The 25,753-nt window shown below is 41.9% G+C and overlaps 1 pseudogene; it reads right to left on the reverse strand.

Moving 5' to 3' along the window:
• Positions 1-9,728: 9,728 nt before the first annotated feature.
• Positions 9,729-11,049, reverse strand: LOC128793664 (peptidyl-prolyl cis-trans isomerase-like 4; annotated as a pseudogene).
• Between the last annotated feature and the right edge of the window lie 14,704 nt (positions 11,050-25,753).

The following is a 25,753-nucleotide window of genomic DNA, read 5'->3' on the forward strand; positions in this document are numbered from 1 at the left end:
AGAGTCTTGTGCCAACAATGAAAGATGGTTCTCTAAAGGATGAGGTTGTGGCATCTGCTCTGGAAGGAGGAGCAGCCCAGGCTCCAACACTGTGTCCAGCATCCCACTGAAGGTGTTGTTATTGTCAGGATGCTGATAAAAGATACCAGAATTTCACCTGAGTCAGTCTCCCAGAGATTGTACAGCCTCAGCCACTTAAGCAGTTCTGTTACTTTACTGTTATTCCAAGAAATACTTGTTTTACTAAAACAACATTCTATTGGTGATATTAAGTGCTGCAATTAAGGACTGAAGGTGTCTAAATATTCTTTCTTTGACAATGCACTATTGCATAAATATTTTCCCTTCTTTTTTTCTTTAATGCGAGTGAGATTTAAGTGTTTGGTGCTCTAAATTTAAAAAATCTCTATAACCCACTGTGTAGCTAAAAGTACTTATTAGAAATTGTTGCCTTCATATCTTCCACATCTTAATGTTTATTTACATTAAGAGCTAAAACCAGAGAAACCCCTCCTGTTAAAGTCATGACAGATTAGTCTGAAAGAGATGAATCTTGCAGTGATAATATAGTCCAAATAAGAAGTGCTTTGCTGTGAGCTGAAGAACTCTATCCACTCAGTTACTAAAAATGTACTCCCCACAAATAAACACAACTCATTACTTTTAGACAAGTCCCATATTTGTTCTGTATTTAAGGAAGCAATTGAAATAACAACTTGATCATTATAATGATCATAATTCATCCTAAGATTGGTTTAGCTAATATTAACTCTAAGCCTCCTTCCGTAGCTGTTGTTCATCTGGAGTAAGACCCTTCTGTACTGTCTGAATTCTGGTTCAGTTTCTGACAGATCATTCTCCCTGCTGGCTGTGAGGTTTGGTACTGTGGATTGCCAGAGATGTCCTTTTCTTATCTGCATAGTTGCTATTCTTTCTCAATAGGCAGAAGATAAAAAATTCAGGAGAGCTTAAAAGTTTCAACTGTTTCTAAAGCAAGGTAAAAGTTTGGTTTGCAATTATGAAAAATAAGTTTAAACATGATCCTATATTTAATCCTATCAAATAACGGCAGTATATTTTTTCATAAAAATTATAGAACGGTTATTGCTTTTATCTCAAGAGGGCAAATGAAGGAGTAAAGACAGGGAAACTGCAGCCCCTATTATTTTCCTTAGTGCTGCATTCATTCCACACACAGAGCAGAGCACCAGTTACAGAAAGGACAAACATCTTGACACAAGGTGTAAGGAGCAGCCAAAACTGAGATGAGTGAGGAAAGCCTTCATCAAGAGCTATGCTGGCAACTCCTGGTGCTCACCCAGAAGACTATTCTGAAATTTTGGTTCTTTCCTTAATCGGTATCTTGAGACCCCAAGGGTTTTGTGTAAATCTTGTGTCCTGGCTGAGAAGGGTTTGCATTCCAATACCTTTTCCCTGAACTGCACTGTTTACCTGTTTTTGTTGGAATGTAGGTGTGATTGGGCTTTTTCCCTTCTTTTCCAGATTTGTCTGCTCTAAACTACAACAGAGCATTTCCCCTGATTTACACAGCCAGGAGAAATTCTCAACCAGAAAGCAATTGTTGTTAATTAGTATCACACTGCCTTAAAGAAGAGTTGTTGAGTCTTTTAATTTTGCATAGTTGATTTTATTTTAATGTCCCTGCAGACTGCTTTCTCCATGAAGTTTAATGATGTTAATGATAGTAAAGTCATTTGCAATTACTGTGATACAACTTTGGTTAAGACAAGCTAAAAGGAGAATTGAGCTAGAAACTGGTGATCCTCTCCTTATTCAGTAGTTACTTTTATTAGCTAACCTAGTTGCAAGGTATCTATGAATGACTTGAGGTAGTAAGTTTGGATATTTACCTAAAATTAATCAATCTCTTGACCTTTCTGACACAGACAATATTTCACAGTGGTAAAACTGTGGGCCAGGCTCTCTGCTTCACTTCAATTGATTTGACCTCACTGGAGTCTATTAGTTCTGCTGCTTCAAAGTGACTTCAAGTCCCATTATCTTCCATGGAAATATTCATCCATGTCCTGATCTGTTTTGAATAGAAACCCACTTGGCACAAGAAAGATCATGTGCCACCCTCTCTCTCATGTTTCATAATTTTGTTTCTGAAGATCTTAACACTGCTTCTATTGCAGTATTCCAAAATTTTTGTTATGAATAGTCTATACTTTGAAGGAGGACAGAGGTGAAAATACAAGGCAGCATATGTTATATTTGCATTCTTTTTAATGTTCAGACTTCTTTTGACTACAAAATGAAATGACAGGGTTTCCGCACACTGTGGCTATTTGTAGAAATAATGTTGTCTACACTTACAGTGATAGAAAACCAGAGAGAAACAGCTCTCTGAAGTTGTTGAAGATAAAAATAGAAGTTTTTTTTCAATCTGACTGCAAGGTCTTGCTGGTGTCCTTACCCATGATTATGCTGTTTCTTCTACAATGCTGATATTAAACTTGGGGTTGTGTGGTATCTCGCTAACTTCTAATTGCTCTATCTTTAATGGAGTGTTACTTATTAGGTCTTGCTCTTGATCTTTTAAAAATTATCTGTTTAAACCATCTCAAATGCAGTTCTTTTCAAGACTGAAATAGAAGAGGACAGATTTATCCTATTAATGCTTAACTCTTGCACGCTACCTCCAGTTGGTGACACGGCTGATTAAACGTCATGCATTATCTAGTGGGAATGACTCCTCACTCTCTCTGAATGTCTTGTTCTCTGTCACCACCTCCAACTTGCTGATACTCAGCACTGTGAGGCTACTTTTTTTCTGCCTTTTTTTTTTCTTTAAGCCATAGCGTAACCTGAGGTTACAGATGAGCCTTTTTGTGTAAAATGGCTCATTCCTTCAAGAATTAAGAAATTCTGACTGTTCTGATATAGAACTCTGTTCTGTGATAATCATCTTGCCTTTGGGATTTCCAGAGGTTTTGGTTTTATAAAAATCAATCATGTAGTAGACATTTTTATGTCAGACTTAGCTGAATAGTCATTAGTTGTTTAAAAAATCATAGAATCATGGAATCATAGGAGGATTTGGGTTGGAAGGATCCTTAAAATCATCAAATTTCATTCCCCTGCCATAGGCAGGGACACCTTCCACTATCCCAGGCTGCTCCAAGCCCCATCTAACCTGGCCTTGGACATTTCCAGGGATGGAGCAACCACAGAGCACTTCCTGTGAATTTGGTGTAATCTGGCCTGGTGCAAGGGATTCATAAAAAGACCCATTAATTCAACAGCTGACTGAATAAAGTATGGAATTAATCTATTTTTTTTTCAGCCTGCATATATCTTAATTTGAAAATCTTTCTGGTTCTTCCAACCTTGGCAAGGTGAAAGGCACTGCCTCATGTTTCTTCAAAAAGCAAAAATGGGACATTTGCTTTTGACTTCCAATGTTATAGAGTTTTGAACAAACTGCATTGATATCTTCTTAATTTAGAAATATTATACACCACATATTTTTGAATTACTCTGGGTTTTAATAAGCAATCCTACAGTGGCTTTTAATTAAAAAAAAAAGCTTTTCTTTTGTCACTGAGGGCCACTTTGATAATCCACACCCATCAGATGGGATCAGCTGGACAACACAGCCCTGCTGTGTTCTGCTGCAGGTATATGTGGGACGGAGGCCTAAAGCAGAAAAAACAAATGCTGGATACTCAAGGAACATGGTCATAGCATGGGAAGTGAGAAGGGGACACTGGACGCTTAAAATTAGGTGGGCTTTTAGGAGAAATAAACTCAAAAGCTGAAGGCCCTTGATTAAAAACAAGCAGTGTGAAGAGATTTCAAGATTATTCCAAGACAAATATCTCTTGAATATCCTGTGACAATTCTATATGATGCTTTTCCTTTGAATTAGCTTCCCGATCCAACCACTTTTTCCTTCCAAAGGTCCAGCAAAGCATCTAAAATAATTTGCAGTCAACTATTCTGAGTTGTATAAATATTTGATGACATAAACTCCTGTGGGTGCTGCAATAATTATACAAATTGTAATGCTAATCCGTGGTATCAATAATGCCTTTGGAGAAAATAGCATTATATACTTCAGTCCCAGAGAATAATAACAATATTAACGCAGCGCTGACACTTGGCAGCACTGCCTCTCCAGCCTGTGTTCACTTGGCAATTGGAATTGCAAAGAAGCAGGGAAAGCAGACATTTCTGGCTGCAGTTCTGCTTCCAGAGTGGCAGAAAGAATTTGGCATTTAATGATATGCAAAGTGTTGTTCCTGTTTTATTGTAGTATACTATACATGCCTTGGAGCATGACTTAGAGTAATTTAACAACTGGAATAACAGGCATTTGGGAAGAAACTAATTTCATAGGAAGGTAGATCACAGACATTAGGCTTGTTCATAAAAATGTTGCCTTGTCATGCTTTGTGACGTTGCACCTCAAGCTAGAAAGAGGATGTGGGGGGCAGCATCCCTCAGTTCAGACTGGATGATCCACTTGAGAAAACACCATTACTAGTGGATGTAAACATGGTCCCTAACCTTTACAGACCCACATCAAAGATCAAAAGGTTGCATTTTTTCTTAATTTTTCTCTGGCTGTCAGTTTGGACTCCTGCACAGGTTTTCCTGTGGCTGCCCCATCCCTGGCAGTGTCTGAGGCCAGGCTAGATGGGCTCTGAATAACCCGAGACAGTGGAAGGTAGGGGGTGGAATGGGGTGGGCTTTAAGGAGGTCCCTTCCAACCCAAATCGTTCTGTGAGATCCCAGCCTGGCTGAGGCTGGAAGGGCCCACAGGAGCTCCTCTGGTGGCACCTCCCTGCTCCAGCAGGGCCATCCCAGAGCACAGGGCACAGCAGTGTGTCCGTGGGGCTCTGCAATATCCCCAGGGAGGAGACTCCACAGCCTCTCTGCACCATCTGCTCAGGGCTGGCACTGCCCAGGGCAGCAGTTCTGCCTCCTGGGCAGGGGCAGCTCCTGGGCTCAGGCCCTGCCCGGGGCTCTGGGGCCATCGCTGGGCCTGGAGCAGAGCCTGGGGCTGCTCTGCCCTCCCTGCAGGATGGATGCTGCCAGGTGAATTCCATCTGGCCTTGTGGGTGTCTAACTGGTCATTAACCATTGTCCCCTGGGTTATGGGGGCTGGAACAAGACGATTTTTAAGGTCCCTTCCAGCGCAGGGTGGTCTGTGATTCCATGGGGGCTTCACTCAGTCACCAAGCTCCAGCTCTGGGATCTGGGTATCCTGGGCTTTGGTATTAAAGAGTGAGGCAAACAAGGCATGAAGGAGCTCAGCTTTTCCCTCATCCCATAACACTGTCCTGCCCTCTGCATCCAGGAAAGGATGGCATCTTCCTTTTGTTGCCAATGCATTATACAATGTTCATTGTCTTTACCTGCAGTGGCCAAATTAAGTTTCAGTTTAGCTTTGGCCCTTTCAGTTTTTTCCCTCTATAACCCCTCAACATCCTTTTAATCCCTCCAAGGTACTTGCTACTCCTCCAAAGATGATAGATTCTCTTTTCTTTCCCTGAGTTCCAGCCTGAGTTCTCTATTTAAGGAGTTTCCAGGCTGCAATTACAGTCTTTTTCCTTGACCAAATATATATTATGGAGCTCTAAATGATTATATAAAATACCTTTCTGTGAGATGCTTATGTATCCTTATTTAATGAATAGAATAACCATATAATATAGGGGGAAAATAATTTGGAAAAATCAATATAACCAGCCTTCAATCACTGGACTTTATAATGTTTTGATATGACTATCTTGCTTTAAAAAACCCCACATATTTCCTAAATCAAGTAAGAAATCAAGACTGAAAGTGTTGTATTCTTGCCATTTCTGTGTTTCTATGAAGACTTCACTGTGTCTGACGAGGTAATAGAAAAATGCAGTAGGAGATGGGTGTTATATCCTATCCTTAATTTTGTTACAGTTACCATTTTTGGTGAATATTAATTCAGTTCTATGTGACACGTCTCCTGAAACATTAGAATTCAATGATATACTGAAATTCAGAATAGAACATGCCAATGTTCATTTGAGGCCTGTTTTTCATATTCCAGTCAGTTGAATAAAAGAGATCACTTAGGAAATGTTTTAGGTGAAATTATAGAACAGTTTTCTATGTGTTCATGCTAAAAGTTGGGTTTAATTTCAGCTGTGGTGGTGGCCTACAAATTTCATATTTTAGAGGCTTTTTTCCACTTTAGTTCTTAAAATTTGTGTATTAGCAAGTGATCCTTTTTGCTGCATTTTTAGCAACTAATTGCTGATCAAAGAAATATAAAACCCTAAACATCAAAAGTGCTTCTCAAGGGTTTACAAATCTCTGCATTCTTCTATATCACAGAATATACTGGCTAGTTTGGAGTATGCTGCATATTATTTTGGGGGTGGAAGCCTTCAATCACTTAAACAATAAGAGATTTACTTGTAATTTCTATTATTCTGTATTATATTAGCTTTTCCATTTTTCCATCAGAGCCATCTGGAAGGTCGATGGCAATAAAGACATTGAGTATAATTATAGTAATTCAGACCCAAAAAAAGAAAAAAAATTGTTAAAAATTCTAGTATACTAGAAAAAAATTCTAGAAACTTTCAGTTTCTGAAAAAGAAAAACAGCACAACTGACTGAAAGAACAATAAATGGACCAGAGAAGTCAGATAAACATCAGTGCTGAATGCTGGGTCTCTCCCTGGACCTGGCAGTAACTGGACATGTCCATGCAGCAGAATTTTACAGGATCTATTTTTTAATAAATCACAGATAGATCTTTTATATTCATTAGTGCTCCTCTCTTCAGGAATTTTACTGCAGTAAGAAAATCTGAACATCCCCAAATAATGGAACATTTATCAAAGCTGTAGGTGTGAAGGAGCATGGCAGCAGTGTGGGGATGTGTGTTTGTAGGTGTGGCTTGATGGAAAGCACTGGGATCCTCAGGAGTGGTGGTGCCCTACCAATGAGGAAGTGAAGTGTTTGTCAGGACAAAGCCTGGCTAACTGCTAGAATCATGGAATCTCAGAATGGTTTGGTTGGAAGGGACCTTAAAAATCATCCAGTGCCACCCCTGTCATGGCAGGGACACCTTCCACTGTCCCAGGCTGCTCCCAGCCCCAGTGTCCAGCCTGGCCTTGGGCACTGCCAGGGATCCAGGGGCAGCCCCAGCTGCTCTGGGCACCCTGTGCCAGGGCCTGCCCACCCTCACAGGGAACAATTCACACAGAATTCACAGAATGACCAGGTTGGAAGAGACCTTCAAGATCATCGATTCCAATCCAGCCCCAACACCTCAACTAAACCATGGCACCCAGTGCCATGTCCTGTCTGTTTTTAAACACATCCAGGGGTGGTGACTCCACCACCTCCCCAGGCAGCCATTCCAGAACTTTATCACTCTTTCCATTAAAAACATTTTCCTAATATCCAACCTATATTTGCCTTGATGCACCTTGAGACTGTGTCCTCTGGTTCTGTCAGTGCTGCCTGGAGAAAGAGACCAACCCTACCTGACTGCAACCACCTTTCAGGGAGTTGTAGAGAGTGATAAGGAAGTTGTAAAGCGTGATAAGGATTCCAGTTCCTTTCCAGTATCCCATCTAACCCTGCCCTCTGGCAGTGGGAAGCCATTCCCCCTTGCCCTGGCACTCTATTCCTTGCAAATAGCTTCTGTTCGTCTTTCCCATAGCTCCTTCAGGTAAATCCTGGGATCATCTGTTTGCTGTACATGTGCGGCCTTCACTGTTAGAATCTCAAACAGATCTCAAAAGAGTTTTCAGTCACCTCTGCTTTCTAAGGTTTTTCAGTGAAAATCCCCTAAAATCCTATGTCTGCTACCAAAGTCATGGTATTGTGATGATTTCTTGTGTACTGGCCATGACACTGCATCTCTGAAAGCATATCTAATCAAAAAGCTACCATGCATGGAAGAGAAAAGAACACCTATTTCAATGGCCAGGTGAGATCTCAAGGTCTGACCCTCTGATCTCCTCTCCCTTTTGACAAAGTTCAGATGTAGTCTCTGCACTGATTCCTTTGACTTTTCTGCTCTTTTTAACTCTTTCCTTGCTTTCTTCCCACTGGACACAATCTAGCATGTCTTCTGCTCCTGTTATTAATCACTGCTGGTCCTTTCAGATTGTGATAAAATCATAGAGTATCCTGAGTTGGAAGGGACCCACAAGGATCATCGAATACAACTCCTGGGCCTGCACAGTACACGTCATTATTCTTCCTTTCTCACCTAATCTACAGGATTCCCACTTTTTTCCCCCTTTCCCCCCCCACTTCCTGCTAGAGATTCATCCCAGTGTTGTGGTTATTGGGTTTTTAATTTACTCTGTATTTGCCAATTTTAACTTTTGGATGCTTTTTTTTTTTTTTTTCTCCCTGCTCTCCTGCCATGGTGACACAAGCATAGGGAAGAGTGAGCTGCACCCTTGGGGGTTTGCAGAGCTTTGGTGTTTCCTATGTGTAGATGGTGGGAGAGCTGTGTTGTCTCCACTTGCAGTAACATTTCATTCAGGAGAAACATGGTTTAAACCAAATTATGACAAGCCATCACTTCACACTCATGGAACAATAAAGGAGATAACAACGATGTCTGGGGAGAGGATCTGCTGCCAAACCCTTCTGAGGAGGGTTTGTGACCCTTCTGTGGTGGTCTGTGACCACCTGCCATCAGCTCCTGTGAAGCACAAGAGTCCCACATTGTGTTTCTGAACACAGAGAGCGTGGGGTGGCCCAGATGTAACAGGTGCAGATTTTTAGTAGGTCTGTGGTTTCTCCATAATTATTCAAGGTCATGGCATGGAATTCTGCATAAATTAACTACATGGCTTTTCCCTTCCTGTTGCTCCTGTCCTGGAAAGTGATGTTAAACTCCTCATTGATCTGTGTGGGAGCTCAGCTGGACTAGCTCCAAAATGCTCTTCAAAGTCCTACTAGTTCTCCCCACACTTTGATTTATCCAGTCTATTCTAAAGGGCAATTTCAATCCCTAATGGAAGCCATCGGTATTTTCAAATGAGGCACCTTTTAAAATGTGGAAATAGCTTGGAGAATAATTCCTGGTAAAGTAAACGTTGAGTGTTAGCTTTTTGTTGTTGCTGTGCAGAAAAATACAGTTTTGCTTGGGGTCGATAAGAGATTGAAAAGTGTGGGTAATAATAAAAGCTGAAGTGGGAGTTACTTTAATAATGGGATGTCATGTGTAAGCCTATGAAATAAACAGTAATTATCACATTTGAGAAGCGACTCTGTTAGAATTCACATTGCTCTTGACAGCTTCATCTGTACATCAAGCCTTTCTGGAATATGCATTTTCTTGTTCCTAATGAGCAAACAAATGAAACAGGAATTCTTACCCTGATAGAAGGTGTTGATTTCAACAAAACCTAAACAAAAAACTAGATAAAAGAGAGCCAGAGCAGCAGACTGGAGGATTAATTCTTGCTAACACATTTTGCTTTTACAGAGCAAGATAAAAAACAGAACTGTAGTTTTATTATTTATGGTTTTCCCCCATCTTTTATATGGCACATGTTGAAAGGAGTGGGCTTTATGTATTGCAGTAGTGGATTCAGAATAAACTTTGTAGATTTTGCAAAGACACAGTAACATCTCTTGATTGTGAATCATAAATTTGGGTGCCATAAACAGGTAAAAGAATTATGAAAGAAAGTTAAATTTATTATTTTAGTTCCCCTCTGTCTTTTCCTTGTCCTTCATCTGTACTTGTCTTTTTGACTGCTGTAAGTGTTATCTCTCTCCTGAGAACAGCTGCGGCTCTGTGTCTTTCTCACCCTTGGTCCTCTCCCTACAGCGTTCTTCATGCTTTCAGTCAGAATCCTTAGATTTTTTGTTCCTCTTGTCATCATCTTCATCTTCAGAGTGGTGGTGCTTTTTCTTCTTCTGTTTTTTAGCCAAGTGTGACTGACTTGTGTGAGACTCTTTATCCTCATCTGGCACGAGGTTGTACTTGGTATCTTGCTTTGGTTTTGGAGTAAATTTCAAAGGTTTGTCATGTTCCTTCTCATAGTTCTTGAAATCTTCCTTGGTAGCTTTCCTTCCATCCACCTTTTCCCTTCCGTTTGATCTTTGCAAAGACTGGCTAAAATCCACATGTATCTGTCTATCCTCTATTAGCACATTGTCCATTTTGAGGTAGGCTTTCTCACAGGCTTCCTCCTTTTCAAACTTATTGAAAGCATAACAAAGAGATTCACCATCCAAGTCTTCCAGTCTCAGATCATTTCACAACTTTTAATGGGACCAAATAATGAAAATATTATCTCCAGCTCTCACCTGTGGTTACAGGATTCAGTTTACAAACAAACAGCACATTTTGTGGTGACTTGATGCCTGCATGTGGTAAGTCTCCCATTTCTAGAAGAATGACACGAGTTTTTGCTTCTTCTTCTGCCTGAACTTCTTCTATTTCGTCTGCAGACTGTCCTGTCAAGTCCTCAATTTCTTCATCTGCTCCTATTCTGCCGCTGTCGAGCTGTTCCTTTGTAGGATCTGGTGAGCGATCAGGAACACACAAGCCAGGTGGATCGTCAAAGGAATAATCTAAAATTACTGTATGATTTATCCTGATATCTTGATATGGGATAAAATCTTTATCTACAAAGGTTTCATTAATTGTCTTCAGTACATCCATCCTTCTGTCACTTCTCCAAGTACTGTATGTACACCATCAAGGTAATCCAGGTTTTCCCCTGTGGTAAAAAGGAACTGTGATCCATGCTGATCACTTCCATTGTTCACCATTGACACAGTTTCCTTCTTCTTGTGCTTGATTCTGGGCACCTTTCCTGCCTCAAAAAATCTGGCTTGATCACCATACAGTTGACAAAATATGGATTCCCCTCCACAGGCAGTTTCCTTGGGGTCACCAGTGTGTGTAATAAAATCCTGCTGTACATTATAAATAAGAGAATAGTTGTAGTGCTTGACTTTGCAGAGCTTCAGGAAATTCAGACAAGTGCAGGTGTGCTCCTCCGTGTACAGGTTGCCCACCGTGGTCTCCAGCAGCACCGCCATGGCCGCACGCACCCAGCCCGCGGCTCTCCCCTTCTCCCAAGATTATTTGATTATTATCAGTTTTGAGTTCTTAACTAAGTCCTATAACCTTGGATTTTATTTGCAGCAGTTCTTTAAAGTTTAGAAATAATTAGCTCATGGGAAAAAAAATTACTGCTCAAGCAGACAAAGTTGTTTTAATCATGCACCTGTTTTATTGCCACAACTCTAGAAATTTATATATCTAAAAGTGTTTGCAGCGAGTAATCTTTAATCTTTTGTTATACCTGAATCTACATTACATAAACTTATAATGGATTTTTCACACCCTTTTTAATCTCTCCAGAAAAATAATTCTGTTCACAGATTGTCTGCAGATTTATTTTTAATAAGATTAAGCAAAGTTAAGGTCCAATATTGTCAGATTTGAGTAATACTAACATATGTTCTGTTAATTTGATTAAGGATGAGTTATCTTCAGTTGATTTTGTTAAGTTAATCTCTGTTAATTTGAGTGTTACTGAGTTTGGACAATATCCAGTTTAATTGTTCTTCACTTTAAGTTATTTCCTGTTCTATTCCAGTTTTATTGAGATTTATTTTTAGTTCTGTTATGTTTTTATTTAGTGCAAATTAAGTGTTGGTAAAATTACGTAAAGTTCAGCCCCAGTATTGTTAGATTTGGAGTAATGTTAAGTTACAATTTGATATCCTTTTAGGGCTGAGTTCTATTAAGTACATTTTGTTCCGACAAAATTAATTTCTACCAAGTTTGAGTGTTGTTTAATCTGAGTTATTGTAGATTTTGTTAATGTCTTGGTTTGAAAGACAGGTGTCTGCTAAGGAAGAGCACGTAAGGCATACCACATGGGTGGATTCACTACGCCACGTGTTTTTTCTTAATTTTTTTTTGTTTGTTGAGGAAATATATCTTCAGTGAAAGTGAATTCAGTGCACTGACTTCATTCAGAGGGATGTTAATGGCAAAGCCATTGATTTGGACATCAGCAGGATTACAGACTTCTCTACAGTTTGTCTGAATTTAGCCTTGTGTCCATGGGCATGCTCTGGTGCCAAGGAAAAGGGGAGATGTGGTGTCCAACAGGGCAGAAAAGGGGCTCAGTGCTCAGAGAGCAGGCAAGGGAGGAGCAGCAAAGGGCAGGAGCAGCGCTGGCTGAGCCCTGCACCGTGCTGTGGGCAGAGGAGCCCCTTGGCTGGGCAGGCCAGCCCCTGGCACACCCGAGTGCCACCCATGGCAGGGCTGATTCCAATGTCCTGCCTGCCCACGGTACCTGGGGAAGTGGCAGCAGCACACCCTGGTTCCCAAACCTGTTTGTCACCCTGCTCAGCACAAATGGATGTTAAATTAATCCCAGTGACAGCCTGGCGCTGGCAGTCTGGGCTGTCACTGGTGTCACCCTGGGGTGGGGGTCTCAGAGCCTCCAGCCAGCCCCAGGGCTGCTCTGGCAGCACTGAGGGAACAACTATTGCAAAGAGTCCTCAATTCCCTGGCATTTGCACTACAGACCAAAGCCTTGCTGCAGCAGACATCCATGAATAAGGATAGTGTTTGGGCCAAACGTCTGATGCGGAGCTGACACGAGAGGTGTTTCCTTGAAGCAGCAGGGCACAGGTGCAGCAGGGCAGAGGTGCAGCAGGGCACAGGTGCAGCAGGGCACAGGTGCCAGCAGCGCAGGCTGCAGCTCCATCAGCTGCAATCTGAGTGCAGCACCACAGCCATTCATTTCCCCCCATCGGCCTGGCCACTTCTAGAGAGGGAGGTGCAGTCAGATGTTCCCACTCCTGCAATGTGGCACTGTGTGCTGAGGGAGGGGACCAGGGCCAAGCAGTGCAGGTGGCACGAGAGGCTGTAAAACCCCAGAGGCATCTTCCTGGGCACGGTTTGAGCAATCCTCTGAGGGAGGATCCAGATTTGAAATCTGAGGAATCTGGGGAGTTTATCTTCAGCAGTCAGGGAATGTGCAGTGGCAGGTGACTAGTTTGGGTTTCCTGCTGTGCTGACACAGCTCCCAGGCACTGGAACATGGTCTGCAGCTCCCTGGGCATGTTTCCACCAGTGAAGTGTTTTAATCTATTTGATAGTGCCTTCATACAGCATTATTTTTGTTGTGGAGGTTTCCCTTGTGGTGATGATGATGCAAAACACCTTAAAGCCAGGGCAGGTTACACATAAGAAGTGTGTGGCTGTAGGAGAGTGATGTACTGTGGAAGCCTGGAAGGAACAATCACACAGGACTGAAACACTCTCCTGAATATACTATATACTGAGCTCATGGATTTTTTTTTTTTTTTTTTTTTTTGTGGTTTGTGTCAACCCCCATTCCTACTCAAAGGTTTTTAATGTTCCAGAGAGCCAAATACAAAGGCAGAAAGGAGAAGAAAATCAAGGGGACAAATTAGCTGTGGTTTTGAAAGGATTAAATGAGGAAACAGAATGAATGCTTGGCCACTATTCCTAGTATGATATACTAGGAATCTTATGTCCAATTCTTGTGTTCAAGTTCAACTCTCTTAGCTTTGAAAAACCTCATAAAGGCAGAAATCTCACCTGGCTGTGGGCTGGGAGGAGCCTGTAATTTGTATGCAGTTTGTGCTGGTTCATTGTTGCACATAAGTATTTGCACTTTAGCCATGGAATAAAATCTCTTCAAAAATAGTTGTGATAAATCAGTAGCAGAAGACAGGACAGCACTGAACCCTAAGGATTAGGAATATCTTGGCTACTCCACACCGTGTCAGGCAGTCAGGTCTGGGCTCTGGTTGTGCATTCTTTTCACAGGTTCCATTCTCACTCCAGTCTAGAGCCAACTGGATCACAAAACTGGGAAACTCTGATATTTTCTGTAGCAAATATCAAAGGCACATCTACAGGTGGGATGGAGAAGTGATTGAGAGCAGCCCTGGGGAGAAGAGAACAGGGTTAGATGGGATCTTGGGAATTAGGAATTGTTCCCTGGCAGGGTGGGCAGGCCCTGGCACAGGGTGCCCAGAGCAGCTGGGGCTGCCCCTGGATCCCTGGCAGTGCCCAAGGCCAGGCTGGACACTGGGGCTGGGAGCAGCCTGGGACAGTGGGAGGTGTCCCTGCCATGGCTGGGGTGGAATGGCCTCTTCCAAACCATTCTGGGATTCTGTGATTCTAATTCCAGTGGAAGACGTTTATTTTCCAAATGTCTTCTTTTCAGCTGTTCACAGATAATGAAGGCACCTGTCTCTGGTGTTTGCATTTCTTTTCAGTCAATGTAATACCTATTCTTTGCTTCCTCCTTTTTAAAAGCAAGGATCATCCCATATATGGTGGTGCTATAGCTCTGCAGTAAATTTTACCTGACTTCACAAACCCATGGGACTTAGTTTGCATTTGAAGGAGAGGTGCTAGTTTTTCCTTTTAAAAATTAACATTCAGAGATGTAAATATTATTTATCAATGCCCTGCTGTGTTGAGAATAACATTAATATATGACATAGCTTTAACTAAGCCAAGATTTCTATCTGGTAATTATTTTTTTCTTTCCCACCTGAATTTTTCTGTCCCTCACAGAGAAAATGCTTTGTATTATACAATGGAGTTTAAAAAGCCACAAACTGATTTAGATTTGTGGTGCATAATTTCTAGTCGTTTTTATGTATATTAATGTTAAATCATGTTCTTGATTTCCATAAATGACCCACATACCATGCCAAATTTCTTCCACGTTTTAAAAAGCCCTGGGTTTTGATGAACAAAAATTGATAGGTATGAGATGAACAAAAGAATACTGATGACACATAATATAAGCCTTGATCTAAAGTTGTGAACTTGTCAGATGATCTGCCAAAAATGGATTATTTTCTGAAAGTTGAAATATGGCTGAGAAGCCTGCTGGCCATTATTCAAAGCCTTTAATTTATTACATTGATGCTGTTAGACAAGTGATAATCATAGGCTTTAATTTCCTGCAGAATTGGGCATAGGTGTAGAATGCTTTATATCACTTAATATGCAAAAAACCCCTCAGATCAGAGAATGGAATTTCTATCTGTGTCACTACAGGTTGTCTAATCTGACACAGATTGGTATTAATACACTACATAAAACTGGAATTTTCCTGGACCTCTGGTATTTCTTTGCATTCTTGATGTTCACATTTTCAAAAAATATGCAAGTTCATGTCCATCTTCAGTATTATACAAACTGTAGTAATTTGCTTCATTAAATGCCCTCTAATTTTCCTCTGCATTCAAAATACTCGTGTTCTTTACTCCAGCTGGATTGTTGAGATCTGTGGTGGGTTGCACCAATCATAAACTTGTTGATTCTGTTGTCTTTTTCTGCAGTTAATAGTAACCCAGAGCACTGTTCCCAACGTGACAGTCATCCAGCACAGATAATTGTATTTTTGCTATAGGATTTTAGATTCTGTTTCTGTAGTTTTGCCTTCTTTTGCAAGAGATAAAAAGACACTTGGTCCCCAGGGCATGGCTCCCCTGGCCCTGCCAAGTGCCTGAGCAGCTGAATGGAACTGATAATCTTTGGCATTTACCAATAGGCTAATTTTACTCAGCTACATATAGGGCTCCAAGAACAATAGGTTTCCAAAGATTTTAATTTTTTTAAGGTTTTTGTGAAAAATATTTCATTTGCAAATTGTTTTAAGCTTAGCACCTTACTTCAAAGCAGCTTTTTCCCTCTGCATGTTTACAGAAAATTTTCCATTTCCTTCCTGTGTGTTTTTTCTCTTTTTATTTTTTTTTAATTAAATATTCCTTACAACATGGAGATGATACTAGAAATATTTAACCAAAAGTGTAAATTCAGCCTGGAGAAGAGGTGGTTTCTTAATTGTGGTCCCTGTAGAACCTACAGGAAAGATGGAGAGAGACAATTGACAAGAGATGGAGTGCCAGGACAAGGGGGAATGGCTCCCACTGCCAGAGGGCAGGGTTATGTTGGATTTTGGGAAGGAATTGTTCCCTGTGAGGGTGGGGAGGGATTCCATGAGCGTAACAATTTCATTGTCTTTAATTTATATTACTCAAGAATCTAACACAGTATCCTAGCAAGTGAAACATTTTTCCACTTAATGTGTGTTTTTGTGGACTGAGAGTATAAAAGGATCTGACTTCAGGTTGTACAATAGAACAGGCTATGTCTGTTTGTGAGTAAAAACTAATGTTTTGCATTTTAACAGGGAAGGAAATGAACAGTGGCACTAAAACCACATCTGCCAGAGCAAAGCCTAGTGGCAAAAGTTACCTCTTGTTACAGTGATGACAGTATCCAGATGTCACACAGTTAGGGGCATTTGCTAAAATCTTTTTGAAGTAGGAACACCTGTGACCGTCAAAAGTGATAAATATTAGATAATAAAATGCATTCCTGGTGTAACCAACACAGTCAGGGACAGAGCAATCACATTTCCTCCACCTCCCTTCAAAATGCTTGCCTCTGTTTATTCCTATTTACATAGTGCTGAATCTTTAAAGGGCCTCCTACTTTGCTTTTTTGCAGCTGTTTCATATATAACATGTACTATTGCATGGTTTCTCATGTGCTTTCCTGGGGGGCCTCTAGGGGGGAGTTTTGTGTGTGGGGTTTTTTTTTGTTGTTGCTTGGTTGTTGTTGTTTTTAGATTGATATTCCAAATAAAGGAATAAAGTTCAACTGTCTGGAGTTTCCAGTTGGGGTAACCACTGGGAACTGAGGGTGTGTTTTTCTGTGCATCTGCACATTTGCTTGGGGCCTGCTGGGTGTTGCCCCATTAAAAGTAATGAAATTGGATGCACACATTGCCATGAGCGACATTTAAGCACAAGCACTTGAAATGTCATTCTGTGGGCTTTGCTGTCCTCACTTTCAGTGAATCTGAAGCAGAGTTTGAGGCTATTGTGGAAAGAGAGCCTACAGCACACCTGAGTTCTTTATTCATTTGAAGATGGCCTCACCTAAAGTAAAAAAAAAATCCCAAAAGAAGACAACAAATCCATTTGTTTTGCAGTGGCCCATAAAAGCTTGCCCTGTTGCAATCCCTCCTTCTGGAGAGTTACCTGGAGCCATTCCTAGATTGGATTTGCTTTGCTCCCTCCGTACAGCTTTGAAGCTGCTGGTAACTCCCTCTGTTCTCCAAAACAGCAAAGAGGGCAGTACAACACCATCCTCTTGCATGGAGGAGAATGTTGTGTTCTGTAACTGCACTGCTTTCAAATGTGCATGTTCAATTCCAAAAGAATATTTAAGGTATCCTCTGAGTATCTGTGTCTAAATGGAAATGGATGCAATTCTGCATTTCAGGGGAAAAAAAATATGATTACACCTTTAGTTTTTGAATAAAAATGAAATTACTTTAGTCCTTGCAGTATCAAAATCCACTGTTTCTGTTTGACGCATCGATAGTGACCTCTGGGGTTGCTGTTCTGCTTCTCAAGGGGATTTTGTCTCTGCTCCTTTGGCTGGACTCCAGGTTTGGATGACAATTTCAAGGTTACAGTTTGTTTATTTTTTTATCCAGAGACAGGGGAGATCAATCCTAATCTATAGAGAGACTGAATCTCAAATGCCACAGTGCCAGAGGCTTGACCCTCAGAAGTGCTGAGCACTCGGAGCTCGCGGGCTGTCGTGTGGCACCTCAGGGGTCACTCCTGCCCCTGCCACCGTCTGCTGTGCCCTGGGAACTGAATTAGTCTCTCACTTTCAGAGCTGAGGATTTACTGCCAATGGACTCAGCTGAATCTTGTCTTTCCAAGTAAAGCAGATAGTGGCATTCACGAGTTTCTCTTCATTCTCAAAGGTAATGTTTGAGGTTTACTGGTTGTTTTCCTTTTATTCTCAGACTGTTTTCCACTAGTCTGTTCTGCTCTTGCATGCTGTGATCCTTTGTTTTCTATGTGAGCTCTGAAATATAAGAAAACCAGGCTACTGGTTCAGGCAGCAGCTCCTTTTTTAGGAACTAACCTTTGGTCTTTGGTGGACTTGAGGCAGTGCTGAAGAACAGAGGGCACTGCTGTTCTGGGTGTTGTCACTACCAGTAAAGAGAAACACAGACAAACTGATTCATTTCTTTCTACTTCAGATTAATCCTGAGAACATTTTCCTGTGGTCACCCAAGTGGAGGTCTCCCTCCATCTCCCTGGTGCTCGGTGACCTTTAGCAGTCCCAAAAGGAGGCTCAGTGCTGGTGACAGCTTGGAGATGTCAGCAGAACCTGAGTGAAAATATCCCAGCACAGCACTTCTCCAGGATGACTGAAATCCTATTTTTGGAGACGATAACATCATAACCTTTTAATTTTCCTTTCTATTTTTTTCTGGGTGACAGATTGACAAGCCTAGTGGATGAGGCTGTCTATTCATAGAGCAGGTTTGGCGTGGGCAGCAGCCCCGATTGTTCCCCACACTGTCCTGCTGGTGTCAGCCCTGACCTCGGGAGCTGCTCTGAGCCCAGGGCTGCAGACAGCAGTCCAGAGCCCTTCTCCTGCCCAGCCTGCCCAGGTGACTGATGCTCAGTGCCAGAGCAGAAGTGGCTCTGCAGAGCCTACAGCTCCTCCCAGACATTGCACTGATCACCCACCAGCCGAGCTGCTCCGGGCTGGTACTTCCAAACAACCATCTGAATTCCTGCCCCAGCCAATCTTTTTCGTTCTGTCTCCAGTCTTTCACACTCTTAACCACTGCTGCACTTCAGATGGCATAATTAAAATCTAGGAGCAGAATGTGGGTCTTCCCTCATGCAAAATTATTTTAAGTATTACTAATATAGTCAAAGAAATAAGAAAATATCATTTTACAAGTTGTTGTTTATTTAATGTTTCCTTAATATAGACAGCAGGTGATGAAAAAGATGTGCCATAAGTTAACCTTTGCAGTTTATTTTTCTCTTTGATCAGTAGCTCCCCTTCTCTAATCCTTATTTTCAGTGCTGATGTTAGCACCATCTCCATGTGTTGTATGTGAAAGAGAACGCTTCCTGATAATGAAGATATTAGTCAGACAATTACCAGAATTGCTGCTTCTGAGTGTTTTACTATAGAAGTGTCAGGGGAGGGGGGGGAGGTGCTTGCAGCAAGAGATTGTGCACAAGGAGAGTGATTCTGCTGTCCCTGCTCTTGCTGGTGGGGATTCTCATCCACCGCCCCTGAGAATGAACAGCAATAAAGAATATCCAGAACCAAGATAGGATAATATCTAATCATTTCCTGAACAGACAAAGAAAGTTTTGGGGCGAATTAGGGCGAATTTAGAAGGGTATTACTATCTCAGCTTTAATGATATGATACTTTATATTAATTTAAAATTCCTCAACTTCAAAATATTCTTGTGGCCTCCACTCTCAGCCCACACAAAGCTGCTAAGACAAGGTACCTTTCCAGGCTAGAAAGAGCCATCAGTGAGCAGCACACAATAGATATCAAAGACATCCCACTTCTGAAGGTATCATTAATACCAGTGCAGAACAAAGTGCACTGCAGCTTTTCATACCTCATCAGAAAGAAAACCACAGTCAATCCCACCTTGCCTAGCTGAGAAGGAGGAAGGGATGTATGCTTTCTAAGGTTTCTCAAGGATGAGCACAAATTATGTCTGTTCAGGCACTGTTACTTGGCTTTCTGTTTGCTTATGGATCACTCCAGTTATTCCTTTAGGAAATAAAGCATTATACTGTCAGTCTTCAAAAATATGTATTGTTAACATTAGCTTCACTTTACATTAAACATTTGAATTATATATGAGACAGCTCAGGGTAAGGGTGTGCACTGAACTGTGGCGTGGAGACTGGAAGTCTGTGTGAAGGCACTTTCAGAGAGCTCTGTGTGAAGACCCTACACCTGGCCAAGCATGTCTGGGCTCAACCACAAAGGAAATGATAAACCCTGTCTTAGTCTCAGTGGCAGCAGAAGGAAGGTTTGCAAACCTCTCACTGAACCCTCTGCGCACGTGGGTATGGTTTGGGAGGACAGAGCCTGGGGATGGTGCTGGGAGCCACCCAGTAACCCTGAAGTGAAAAGGAAAGGCAGAACTGCCATGGGAAAGCTCCCTCAGCTGGGTGGCTCCAGCCCTCCTGTCTCTGCTGGCAGCATTTTCACATTTTCCCTGCCAGCCCAAACACAGAGGATGAGGCAGGGGCCCTTCAGAACGTGCTGAGGTAGATCCCTGAGGCACACCCAGGTGAAATCTTGGTGGGGGCACAGCTAGAAGTGGTTGCCACGGAATTTCCCACATTCCCTTCCCCTTGCTGGGCTGTACCTGTGCCTAGGCAGACTCCTTTGCTCCACATTTCAGTGGTGAGCCATTTGGACCCACAGTATGTATTTTATTCCTCATTTGTTCTGCAGATTAAGCTTTTTATTTGTGAGCATAGTGTCACTTTTCACTATTCTGTACCCTGCCAGGCAGAAACAGGTGCCTTATTTGTGGAAACTTTAAAGCACAGTAATACATAACACCAGTGGAAGCTCTCATGTTATTCCTACAGCCTCTTCAGCCTTCGTTAAATGATAGGCTATGACACTGCTTTTTGTTTGTTTGGTTGGTTGTTTTTTTGGTAACTTTTCCAAATAAATTTCCTGGAAATAAGGTATGACATTATTAGGCAGGTACTAAGTGAAGTGAAGTGAAAGCTCAGTGCTTGTTTGCTTTGTAGCATTGTTTTACTTGTGCAGTGAAAAGACAAAAATACTGTGGCAATGTGAGTGGCAGCTACACATAATGGAATGTGTGTTTATCCCTGCTTATGTTTGCAGCATCAGGAGTGTTAATTAGAAGGCTCTATCTCCTGTGCAATCCTAGCTGCCATATGTAAATAAATGTTACCTAGTCTGAGGTGAGTTATCCCATGTGTAAACAAGCAAACCAGACTTAGTTCAAACTTTTTGATAATTCACAAGATTATTCTTTCCCTAAGACTTGATTTGTATGATTCTTTAATATTCTGCACGGTATTTGGACTGCATAATGGCAGTACTCCTGCCAGCAACCCTATGCATCTGTCTATCAAAAAATAACATTTCTGTAATTACAGGATGGGTGATGATGGGTACAGGGGAGGGGAACACTGAGGGACAGCAGGAACACAAACATAGCAGCAAAACACACAATCTACAGAAGTTAGAGGAACATTACAGAAATAAACAAAAACTTGTGGCAATTAGATCAGAGTAAGTATTACTGTGGTAAACAGAAAGAATGGTTTGACTGCAAAAAGCAGAGTAACTAAACAGAATTTTGTGTGCTTGCAAATGTAGAGAATTTCCACTAAAGCATCATTAAACTGTAGCCTCTGATAAATCTGAAACGCTGATGAGTTAGATTTGGTTTGTCACTGTTTGCCATTTGATTTTAATCAGCGTTTCTGTGAGTGCATGCAAAACCTGGCTTTTCAGGGGAAAGCTGAGACAGGCAGACTCCCTGGATGTGGGGTTTGTGTGCACAGCCAAGGCAGAAATGGGGACTGGAACACACTGAAGAAACAGAAACTGCTTTGAAGTGCCATATTTGGAGGGGAATATTAAAAGTTGTTGGAGCTATGCTAGGAAAAGAAACTTCTTTCTGGTAGGAGTGTAACATTGTGGGCTGAATTTGGGGTTGATTCAGAAGCTTTTTGCTTTAACTCTTCTGCTGTTTGTAGAATAATTAGAAAACTCTAGAGACATGAGGTGAGTTGAGCTAATGTTGAGAAAAGAATCTGTGACATGTCCAGAGGGATGATGGGGGGATTGTAGCCCTTGTGCCCCCCAATCCTTTGCTATCCAATTGACCCTTTCTGGTGTCTGCAAGGTGTGGATTTCCTGAGGATTCCCTGGAAGTTTCCAAGTGCTGCTTTCACCCCTGTGTCCTGTCAGGGATGAGTTAGATGCTTAATGGAACAAACATGGACTGAGACAAGGTTTATTTGTGCTGGAATAACTCAAGTTCATCAGCATAGAGAGAGCCAAGCTAGACCTAAAAAAGAAGATAATAATTGAAGAAAAATACCAGCCCATTGAAGCAGGGAGCTGAGGCTTGTGGAAGATTGTTCTCTCCTGAGAGCTGACCTTGAGCTGAAGAGGTAACGGCTCCTTTCTCATTTTCTCTGTATTTGCATGGTTATAAAAAAAAAAAACAACTTCCTTTTTTTCCCTGTATCTTAAAGGCATTTTACTAATGTAATAAATAGAAAAGAAATATGTTAAATAAAAACATTTATTAGAGGACATAGTTTTAAATATTTAATGATATAATTAAGTCTTATTAATGTAATGGTCTTTATTCTTCAGTTTAAAAATTCACAAGGTTAATTTCCCTTTCATCTTTATTATGCAATGTTTGCCACAATTATTTGTTATATATTCTTATAAATATTTGATGAATATTAGAGATTTTAATTTAAATAAAAATATAGGTCATGTTTTACCATAGTGTTACTCCAGTGTTAAGCTGGAATTAGTGAAATTAGAACAGGAGTAAGTCAGGCCTTGCTATTCCTCCAGTTATTCCAGAGTTGGCTTCTTTGACTGGAGTGATCCATGGAAAACACACCTTTTACCACTCTCTCTGCACTTCTAAAGGCCTGCAGAGAAGCTGAGGGTCAGCAAGCTGTGGATCAGTCACATCATTTCCATGTTGTCTCCTCTGGGGGACATTATTTGCATCATCTCAGTCTCAAGTACTTATGCACTTGATTTTACTGCATTTGACAATAAAGAGCACCTGTCAGCATTGGTAAATGAATTTAGAATGTATTTCAGGAGGTATTTACTTGATTCATTAAATTACTGACATTAAAACCAGTTGTTCTGAGTACCATGATTCTCCCTCTATATGCTCTGCCTGTTTAGGTCCTTATGAAGAAGGAAGGTCCTTCAGCATGGAGTCCTGTGCATTTAAATGATTGATATTCTCCTTCTTTAGCAGTATTTCTTCCATATGCACCAGAAATATTTTAGGGGACATTGATGCTTTATTTTACCACAGTATTACGATTTTTTTTAAGATCAGTCTGCCAAACTACAATGTCAGCAGCTGCTGAAAAAAATCACTTTATGGGCAATATGTTGACTTGCCTTCTTAATTAAATAAAAAAAAAAAAAAAACCAAAGCAGAACTCTTTAGAGAAAAATACTTTGAAATAAGCATATTCTCCTAATCTGTCACTGCATTCAGAATGGAAAAACAAACACCATTTGAGCTAGCAGCCAAATTTCAGCTTGTGCTGCTGTTAGATTTGCATGATGAGGTGTGCAAAAGTACCTTTCAGCCAGTTGCTTCAGGTGGCTCGTGCTGAAACCTGGGCTTGTGCTATTTTTGTGTTTGGGCTTGGGTTACTTTCCCTCCTGTTAGCAAGCACAGCTCCCTTTGCATCGCTTGCCTGCTGTAATTGTCACCTCCCATGGACCTGAGATCTGCTATTCTCCAGATAAGGAAGGCTCTTCATGGAGAGCTGGGCTAAACTAAAGGGATTTATTGTCTTCAGGACAGAGGTGGCAGAATGCTGTCCACTTTTAAGGTATCCATTTTACGGCAAGAAGCTGCCCTTGCCACTGACTGGCTTTCTGTTGCATCCCGGAGTTTGGGTTTAGATGAGGGTTTTTAATTTATGTTAAAATAAGTCAAGTGCTGTAATCCCGCGTTTCCCCCGCGTTGTTCCCCCCCGCGGTTTCTGCCCCCATGTTGCCTGCTGCCGGATCTTCCCCCTGTGCCGCTCCTGTAACCACCCTGCCGTCCGGCCCCGGGAAACCCCGTGCTGGCCACCCCGAGCCACACGATCCCGCTCAGCCCAAGGCTCGGTGCCCGCCCCTGCGGGGTTCTCTGGTTGGTCGCTGTTGCTGGCGTCACCGCCACGGCAGCCGCCCCTATTGGCCGGCAGGCCGTGGATCCTCTCGCCCCGCCCCTCCATAAAGCCCTATCCCGCCGGCACGCAGGCGCCATTTGCTCCCATGCGAGTGCCGGGAGCGGTCGCGTCTTTCCATCGAACCGCGCCATACGTGACCAATAAACCGTTCCTGCCAAGCACGGAGTAAATGGACAAATTCCTTCCTCTTTGCTGGGTCCCTAGCGCACGGCAACAGCGGCTGGCCAGCCCACGCACCCGAGACACGGAGCTGTGTCCGGGAACCCGCGGCAGCAAACCCCGGCAGCACGTGGAAGCTACGCCACAGCTGGGCGTGCAGCGGGGAGAGCAAAAACCAGCGCCGCAGCTTTCCTCTTTCCTCTGCTCTCCTGGTGCCCAGAGCAGGTGTATGTATTTGCTGCTGCTGTGAGAGCAGTCCACTCTCATCCCTGCAGTGATGAGGGCTGAGCACACCTGGGGAAGCTGACTCAAATCTGATGGAAATGAAGGCAGTTTATTTGCCCGGATCCCTGCCAAAACCTGTCTAACCCTGATGTACTTTAGCTTTCAATTATGAGAGCATCTATTCCAGCATTGTTTCTGGAATAACTCTTGCTGTTGTGCTGCTGGCAGCATTGTGCCTGGGTGCAGTGTGGCTCTTAAAATAGAGCATTATGTGTTACAAAACCATGTATTGGCAAAGTGCGGTGCTTTGCTCTGTCCTGTCTGCCTCCTATGGATGTTAAACTGCACCAGAACTGTGTGTTCTCTGCAGAATGCACGAGGAACAGTAAAAGGAACAAAAATTAACCTTCAGCAGAGCCAAGCTGGCAAACGGGAAGCAATAGTGTGGGCTTCTCTCGGCACCTCACTTGGAAACCACAACTCTGCCACCACAGCCCAGCTCAGAGGTAGTGATGATGACTCTTTCCACTTATAGGAAGTCCTACTGATTTTACAACTCATAAAAGATTCAATTCTCTCACCCTGTGTAGCATATCCCTATTATAGGCAACCATTTCATCTCTCCTGGGATCCACCCATCCCTCTTACCTCAGCTTTCAGAAGTCCATTAAAAATCTGTTTTGTTTAGAGTATTCTTAAGCTTGCTATTATCTTGGAATTTTATGGTAAATCCTGTTTGAAATTGAATACTTGAGGTCAGAGCACAGTGAAATGAGGAATGGGGAAAAACTCTTCAATGGTTTCCCCCAAAGTGAGCTCATTTGTGCAGTGGAGAAAGTTATGTGGGGAACTCAGGTGTTAAGTCTGCTTTTTAAATGCAGAGGAGCCCTTAGAAATAAGCTTAAATAAGTTAAACTTATTTAAAGTTATTATTTAAACTTATTTATAAGTTAAACTCCCTCTTGCTTCCTCATAGCTTTTCATTCTTTGCTCTTGGAGCTGCAGCTGGTAATTTTACCTCTCCACACTTTTACCTCCCCACATCTCACTTCTCCTCCTCTCACTGTTCTTTGGTGTCAGGCAGCTGCTGCACAGAACCTGCTCTCGCTGGCAGACACGGCTGGATTTGTCCAGCCAGGTGATGTCAGAATTTTGAGGGAGAACATCAGGATCACAGGACAGATGAGAACATACAGAACTTATTATATGTGTGCCCCACTCATTATTTTATTTATATTCATATACATTTCCCTGTTTTCTAAACTACAGACAAAGAGTACTTTTAAAAGACCCTAGAAACATAATTAGGGCATTTGTTGTTAAACTTGTTCTAGGGTCATGTTTTGTTGATGAATTTCCTTTTGCAGAGAGAAGACTGTAGTTTTGGTTCTGATAACACTAAAACTGTTTGTACTTTCACATGTGCACAATGCCCAAAAGAATTATTGGCCTTTATTTTACTTATGCCTCTGAGAATAAAAATCTGACAGCAACAGGAGTGATTTGATTTTGCATGGAGGAG

The sequence above is a fragment of the Vidua chalybeata genome, chromosome 11 (assembly GCF_026979565.1).
Source record: "Vidua chalybeata isolate OUT-0048 chromosome 11, bVidCha1 merged haplotype, whole genome shotgun sequence".
Lineage (NCBI taxonomy): Eukaryota > Metazoa > Chordata > Aves > Passeriformes > Viduidae > Vidua > Vidua chalybeata.